This window comes from Rosa rugosa, chromosome 4 (assembly GCF_958449725.1).
Source record: "Rosa rugosa chromosome 4, drRosRugo1.1, whole genome shotgun sequence".
Classification (NCBI taxonomy): domain Eukaryota; kingdom Viridiplantae; phylum Streptophyta; class Magnoliopsida; order Rosales; family Rosaceae; genus Rosa; species Rosa rugosa.
Window position 1 is genome coordinate 51,378,927 of NC_084823.1, and position 6,694 is coordinate 51,385,620.

At 39.7% G+C, this 6,694-nt stretch overlaps 1 long non-coding RNA gene across 1 annotated transcript; it reads left to right on the plus strand.

Moving 5' to 3' along the window:
* The first annotated feature begins 4,436 nt into the window (after positions 1–4,436).
* On the plus strand, positions 4,437–6,433 carry LOC133744185 (uncharacterized). The gene is made up of 5 exons (XR_009863404.1): positions 4,437–4,608; positions 5,040–5,160; positions 5,619–5,901; positions 6,082–6,191; positions 6,303–6,433. It is a non-coding gene; the product is annotated as an uncharacterized LOC133744185 (long non-coding RNA).
* Positions 6,434–6,694: the final 261 nt, after the last annotated feature.

The window sequence follows — 6,694 nt, forward strand, 5'->3', positions numbered from 1 at the left end:
GCACCAATCTTCTTACATCCGCTTGGGGTGATGCAATATCGCATGCAGCTATGCTAATTCGTCTATGACCTACCACCACTCAATGTACCTCTGCGTTACAGCTAGTGACTAGGCACACGTATTTTGTACTTACGCACATTTGAGTGAGCCATTTATGTGCCCATTGCGCCGCCACAACGCACTATGATAGGTCCTTACAGACGAATGGGCCACTCAGTTGGATTTGAGACTCCAACAATCGTCCGCCACTTAATGCCCTTGCAAGGCGATCTCATTACCGCTAGATTTGCGGGTTGTCACTTTGATGAGACAGTTTTCCTGTCGTTAGGGGGAGATAAGAACACGGATGTTCAGCAGGAACGACAGAAATTGTCGTGGCCTGTCCCCACTATGTCTCATCTCGATCCCTATTAAAGTGACGAGATCACACAAATATGCTGCAAACAAGCCTGCAAGGAAGGACGTCCCTACGAGAGGACTTAGCGCCACCCTACATGGAGGTAGGCATGGCGCCAACGCCAAAGAGAGTGGCACTCTAGCGTTATAGGCCATGGACCCAGCTATGATGCATGGGAGGCCCGTGGGTTCGAATGATACATTGGCACAAACCAATCCTTGAATCATCGACACTCAAAATCCGTCTCATGAGAATCTTCCAGGTTATGGTTATCGTTGGGGGACGCCTCAACGTCAAAACCTATTCCTGAGAATATAGAGCTCTATGAAAATTACACTAGTGTATATGAGACGTGGGATAGAAACTCCATCATGATTGATGATGTAGTTGCCATTTTGTTGCGCATGAGTTTGTTGAGTCAGATGATATCGAACCATGCTCCGTTGATGAATGAATGCCAACGTAGAGAAATTTGGCCTAAATGGAAAGATGCGATCCAGGTTAAGATGGATTCTCTAACGAAGAGGAAGGTTTTCGAGCTAGAGATGCCAACACCTCCTAACATAAAACCTGTTGACTAATGGGTCTTCGTTAGAAAGCGTAGTGAGAAAAAGATATGGTAATCTCGCCTTATGGCGCAAGGCTTCTCACAAAACGCCCTGGAATCGACTATGATGAGACATATTCTCTCGTAATGGATGTCATTGCACTCCACTACCCTGTCAGTTTGGTAGTTTCCGAATAACTGAACATGCAGCTTACAAATGTGGTCACTACGTATCTCTATAGGGATCTAGATACGGAATATACATGAAGGTTCATGGTGAACTTCATTTACCCAAGTCAAGTGGCTCTAGACCATGGGAATATGGGAGTGTCGGGTGATTCACACTAACTATCTTGCAAATATCAATGCCAATTTTACAAATGCATGCATTTCCTATATGTGTCAAGTCCCGTATCTAGTACCGGTTAAGGCTACTAAACCAATTATCCTTTCGGTGTATCTATTATGCCGGTTAGGGCCACAATCAACTCTCTAATTTGGGCATTACGCCGGTTAAGGCCGCAATATCCAAAATTAGAGGCCTAGAGTGCAAGATAATAGAGACCCAAGCAAGCTTAGCTACAATTAAGCTAGCTAATGGTTACCACACTTAAATCCTAGATGCAACAAGACCAATAAGTTGTCAATTTATCAATTCATTCATCACAATTGCCCACAACATAATTTCAAAGGGTGACAAAGTCTAGAAACATGTTTCTAAGGACCAATAAATTCGGATTTAAAGCATACACAATGGAAATTGCATTTATTAAAATTAAAGCATCAATATTTATACAAGATGAGTTAGGGGTTCACAACCCTAACACCCAAAATTGAACTACTCACTACCCATAGTCAAATACATCATCAATAGCAAATAAAATTATGGAATAGATAATAAGGAAGAGAGGAGAGAGTTAGCTTGGTCACTTCTAGCTATGAGCTAGTATGAACCAAACAATTTCTTCACCCAACTACCCAAAATAGAGGTGTGGTGCTCTTAATGATGATTCCCTTGAAGCCTTGAGTGAGTCCTTCTAAATTCCCAAAATAAAACTAATGAAACTAAAGAAAATGAAGAGGGAGGAGGAGAGGATGAGAAAGAGAGCAGCCCAAAGGGCTGCCTCAGTTTTTGTGGTGCGGCCCCCCTGGTGTTAGATGGAGATTTAGGTCGTGGTATGTATATATATATGTGTCGAAGAGAGAGGAGAGTATAATTATAATGGGTGGCTGCCAAAGAAAGAAAAGTTGATAGCTGTGCACGTGCAGGGTGCATGAGGAAGAGAAAGAAATATAATGGCTGCCACGTGTGAGCATGTAATTGGCTCAAAGCAATTAAGCAAAAATCACAATTGCTGCACGTCATGGCTAGAGATTAATTAATCAAATGGGTTAATTAATTAAGCTAATAATTAATAATTAGGCCACTAATTAATCAATTAATAGTTTCTTCTCTTCATTCTTTTTCTTCCTCCTCCGGTCTTAGAGCATATCGGAAGGCATCATCTTGAAATACTCGAATTCGGCTTCCTCACTCATGTTAACCATGGTTGACTACTATTGACTTTTCATCTCCTTGTTGAAAACTCCAATTTGTTCCAATTTTGCACCATTTCTTCAAGAATTCTCAACTCCGCTTATTTCCTACACAATAAATAAAAATTGGATTAATTGCATTATAATTGGCTCAAGAATTAGCTTATTTCTAGTGTTTTAGATACAATTACATACATATAAATGCGTGTAATCAAGCGCGTTTACAAAGAGGTTGAAACGCTCGCTAAAATAACTACTTGATTGGGAGGGGATATGCCCACGCGTTTCCATAACAAGTTTCGGATTCCATCGCGGTTCATGTTGGACATGATCTTCATTAGAAGCTCTTAAAGAGTTAAGGGAAACCGCTGAACACTTGAAATCCGAAGTTTGAGATGAAGGATTTTGGGAGAACACGATTATGTCTCGGTTTGGAACTTGAGCATCGTGTTGATAGATGCTTAGGCATTTTGACAAGATCAAACCTTCAAGCACCCCCATGATCGTCCTTAGTCTTGATCCTGAAAATGATCATCTTCGTCTGAAGGATGATGACGACGATGTGCTAGAGGCAGAAGTGCCTTACTTGAGTACAATAGACGCATTATTGTACTTAGCTCAATGCACAAGACCGGACATCTCATTTACAATGAACTTGTTAGCTAAGGTATAGCTTTGCGCCAACGCGACGCCATTTGATTGGTGTAAAAGATATCTTTCAATACTTGAGATGTACGATTGATATGGGCTCGTTCTATCCCTACAGAGAGATGATGGATTCGGACCCATCACACACCAGGAACGCCGCCAACACTGGCCTGCGTCCATTCTCCCCATCCCAAAACAACATGTGTTTTGGAAGGTTTTGCTGATATTGGGTATCTCTCTGACCCATACAAAGGTCATTCCCAAAATGGTTAAGTGTTCACCATGGGAAAAGACAGTGATATCTTGGAGGTCTACAGAACAGACCCTAGTCGCTATATCTTCGAACAATGCAGAGATTATTGCTCTTCACAAAGTGGTTCGTGAATGTATATGGATTGGATCCATAATTACGCATGTTCGAAGCAATTGTGGTTTGAAGTCTACCACAGATGAGCCTACGAGCATTTAGGATAATGCTGCTTGTTTTGAACAAATGAGGGAAGGCTACATCAAAAGCGATAACACCAAGCATAATTAGCAATAACAGACTCTCCTCAAATACCAAAGTGAACTAGGTTCGATCTGAGGATGATGTGGCAGACTTGTTTACTAAGTCATTGCCCAAATCCATGTTCGAGAAACATGTGGCAAGAATTGGCTTGCGGAAATTATCTGAACTCCCATGATCGTAGTCATCAGGGGGAGACGCAGATATCAGGGGGAGATGTCTACATGTTCACCTCGAAACGTGAAGGGTGTGTTGTGCTCTTTTTCCTCTTCGACCGAGGTTATTTTTGTCCCACTGGGTTTTTGTTACTCGGCAAGGTTTTTAACGAGGCAACGAGAGAAGCACCGCGTTTGGACAACACAAGGGGGAGCATCTCTATTTGTGTTTGGCTCAAACTCTAGGTTACTTGACCTAGTGGTAATAGAGTTGAATTAGAAGGATCTAGATTCCTATTCAATGTACGATTACTTTCCTTATATGATTGAGATTCTATACATTGTAATCCTCTATATAAAGAGGCCCCTATTATCAATGAGAACACACAGCAAATTCCTCTCAAATTCAGTTTCTCTACAACAAGGACTAAATTTTCAATAATCAATATCATCTTGAAATTTTTCTTACTTACCAACATTTTTTTTTTTACAGAAATGATATAAATACGCAAGTCTGGTTACACCACCAGTCCATCTTGTAATCTAATTGTAGTTACGAATCTTGACTAGCACATGACCTCATGAAAGTAGAAAAATACCAAAATTATACTAAAGCTCAAACCTGAATTCAGAATGTGACGATTTTCTTTGTTCTTTGACCTTTTTGTCCCTCACTGCTGTCCTGATTGATTCTATCGCCATGTTTGGTATTTGAGAGAGAGAGCGAGGGGTTGGATTTTGATCATCCGTCATGCATGGAGGCAGAAATAGGGGAGCGAAGGATCTTTATCAAGCAGCTAAGAGAATTTTTTATCAGGTCAGTTTTCCAATTGCAAGTAACCAAATTTTACATATGGATTCCCAGCTTTAGCTTACATCTGACTGCTGAGTATTCGTGTTTAGAGTTTGCTATGGTTTTGGGTATAAGAGGATTGTACAGAAAAACATGAATATAGAATTGAAGTTTTATGTTAGAATGGTTTATAGCTTCTTTACTGTGCGTAATTGGGAAAAAATTGTATCCGCAAACCTAAAAGCAGACACAAGTGGCAATTAGAATCATTGATACTAGGTTGATTTGCTGATCGAAACTAAGAGAGATTTAATTGTCAAAGAAAAGGTACCTTACTACTAATTGTGTTTCCCATGATGGAACTGAGCATTTTTTTGAAGATTTGAACGTTTCCAAGAATTTCCGGGCCGTCTCTAACTCTTGCTTCTGTCTTGATTTGTCCCATTTGTGTTCAGTTGCCAATATTGCAATTATGTGAGGCAATGCCGTGCCTGCCGCATCAGTATCAAGGAAAGCAAGCCGAGATCTCCGAGCAATGAAATCAATGACTGATTCACAGTACTCATTTCGTGCACAGTAAGCAACTTCCGCTTCTAGAAAAGGGTACCCATGGGCAAGTCGCTTCCCCAAGTTTTCATTCTAAATTTGAAAAGATTAAGCTATGTGTAAACACCAACCTCAGAAGCACATGATTAATAACTAAACAAAAGGACTACTATGAAGATTGAAGCCAATAGCATATTACGATAAATTTGATTACTTTTCTCCCTCTGTCGCGGTGAACAGAGATGAAGCTGGCAATCAAAAATCTTGATATAGTTTTGGTTGATAACTCTGATTATATATACAGATAGATCCTACTGAATGCCATATATTACTCACAGACCCTCCTCTCAATCCCTCAAAGAACTGTGAAAGGATGGTCTGTTTTTATGATATCTTTATTAGGCAGTATTAGTTTGGTAAATTTATGTGTGTACTGTAATGAATATTATTGTTGGCCTCTCATGATTTGGCTTGATTCAATGTTTCAGATCGAGACCATGTTTGAGAAATACAATTTTGTTGGTGTCTTTATTCAAAATTGAAGCTTTTTTAACACTGTATGCTCAAGGTGCTTATAGAGATGATTAAAGGTTAAATGTTTATATACATGTTTTTACCCCAATTCGTTAGTTCTTTCTACATTGTTTGTACAAATAAGCATATCTTTTGTCTTACTTTTTGTTTTGTGGAATTTCTGGAGTGCAAGGTTTAGAAGGTGTTTTTCTGATTAAGTTAGCCTGGTACAAGGAAAAGGTCTACCGTCAAAATAAGGTAATGTGTTGGAACAATTATAGTTATGTTTTTGTTTGTTATTGAGTATCTTTTTGCACTTATTTTGGACCAAAAATAAATAAGAGATGGAACACTGTCAAATTTATTTTCCTCCCTTCTTTAAAAGCCAAAAGTAGCATTAATGTTTTATTCTTTACTAACATTTGGTTGTAAATGCAGGAATTTCCACGAACAAGCATGCTAGATCCCAAAGTTTATGGTGATCAGACCAGTACAATAACAGAAGAAGACACATCAAGCATAACTTGGATGCACTGACAGTGGAAAGGGTAATATCTTCGATTAACTTCCTTCAAAAGATATTTCATAGGATGTGCAGTCACCTATAAATTAGCTTACGCTGGATCTTACCATTAATAGTGATGAATTTTGTTGCACAGGCACTCAAGAGCAACAAGCTATTCATATTAGACCATCAGGATGCATTGATGCCATACTTACAGCATATAAATTCAAATACCTCCTTAAAGATCTATGCTAGCGGGACACTGCTTTTCTTGAAAAGTGATGGTGTAATAACCTCGATCGTTGGAGGAATAATACGAACCTCGTTGGAGGAATAATACGAACATTTCACCTCTTCCTTTAGCTTTTCACTCTCCCTTTTGGCTGTCTCGGTCTCTCTCTTTCGTCCCAAGCATAATTGCTTCTCTTTTCTTTTTCTCTGTCACGAGCTCTCTCACTCTCTCTCTCTCTCGCTCTCTCGTTCGAAAGCATCCAAGAAACAGAGCAAAAGCTCTCAATTCTCTCTCTCTCTCTCCGCCGGCCACCA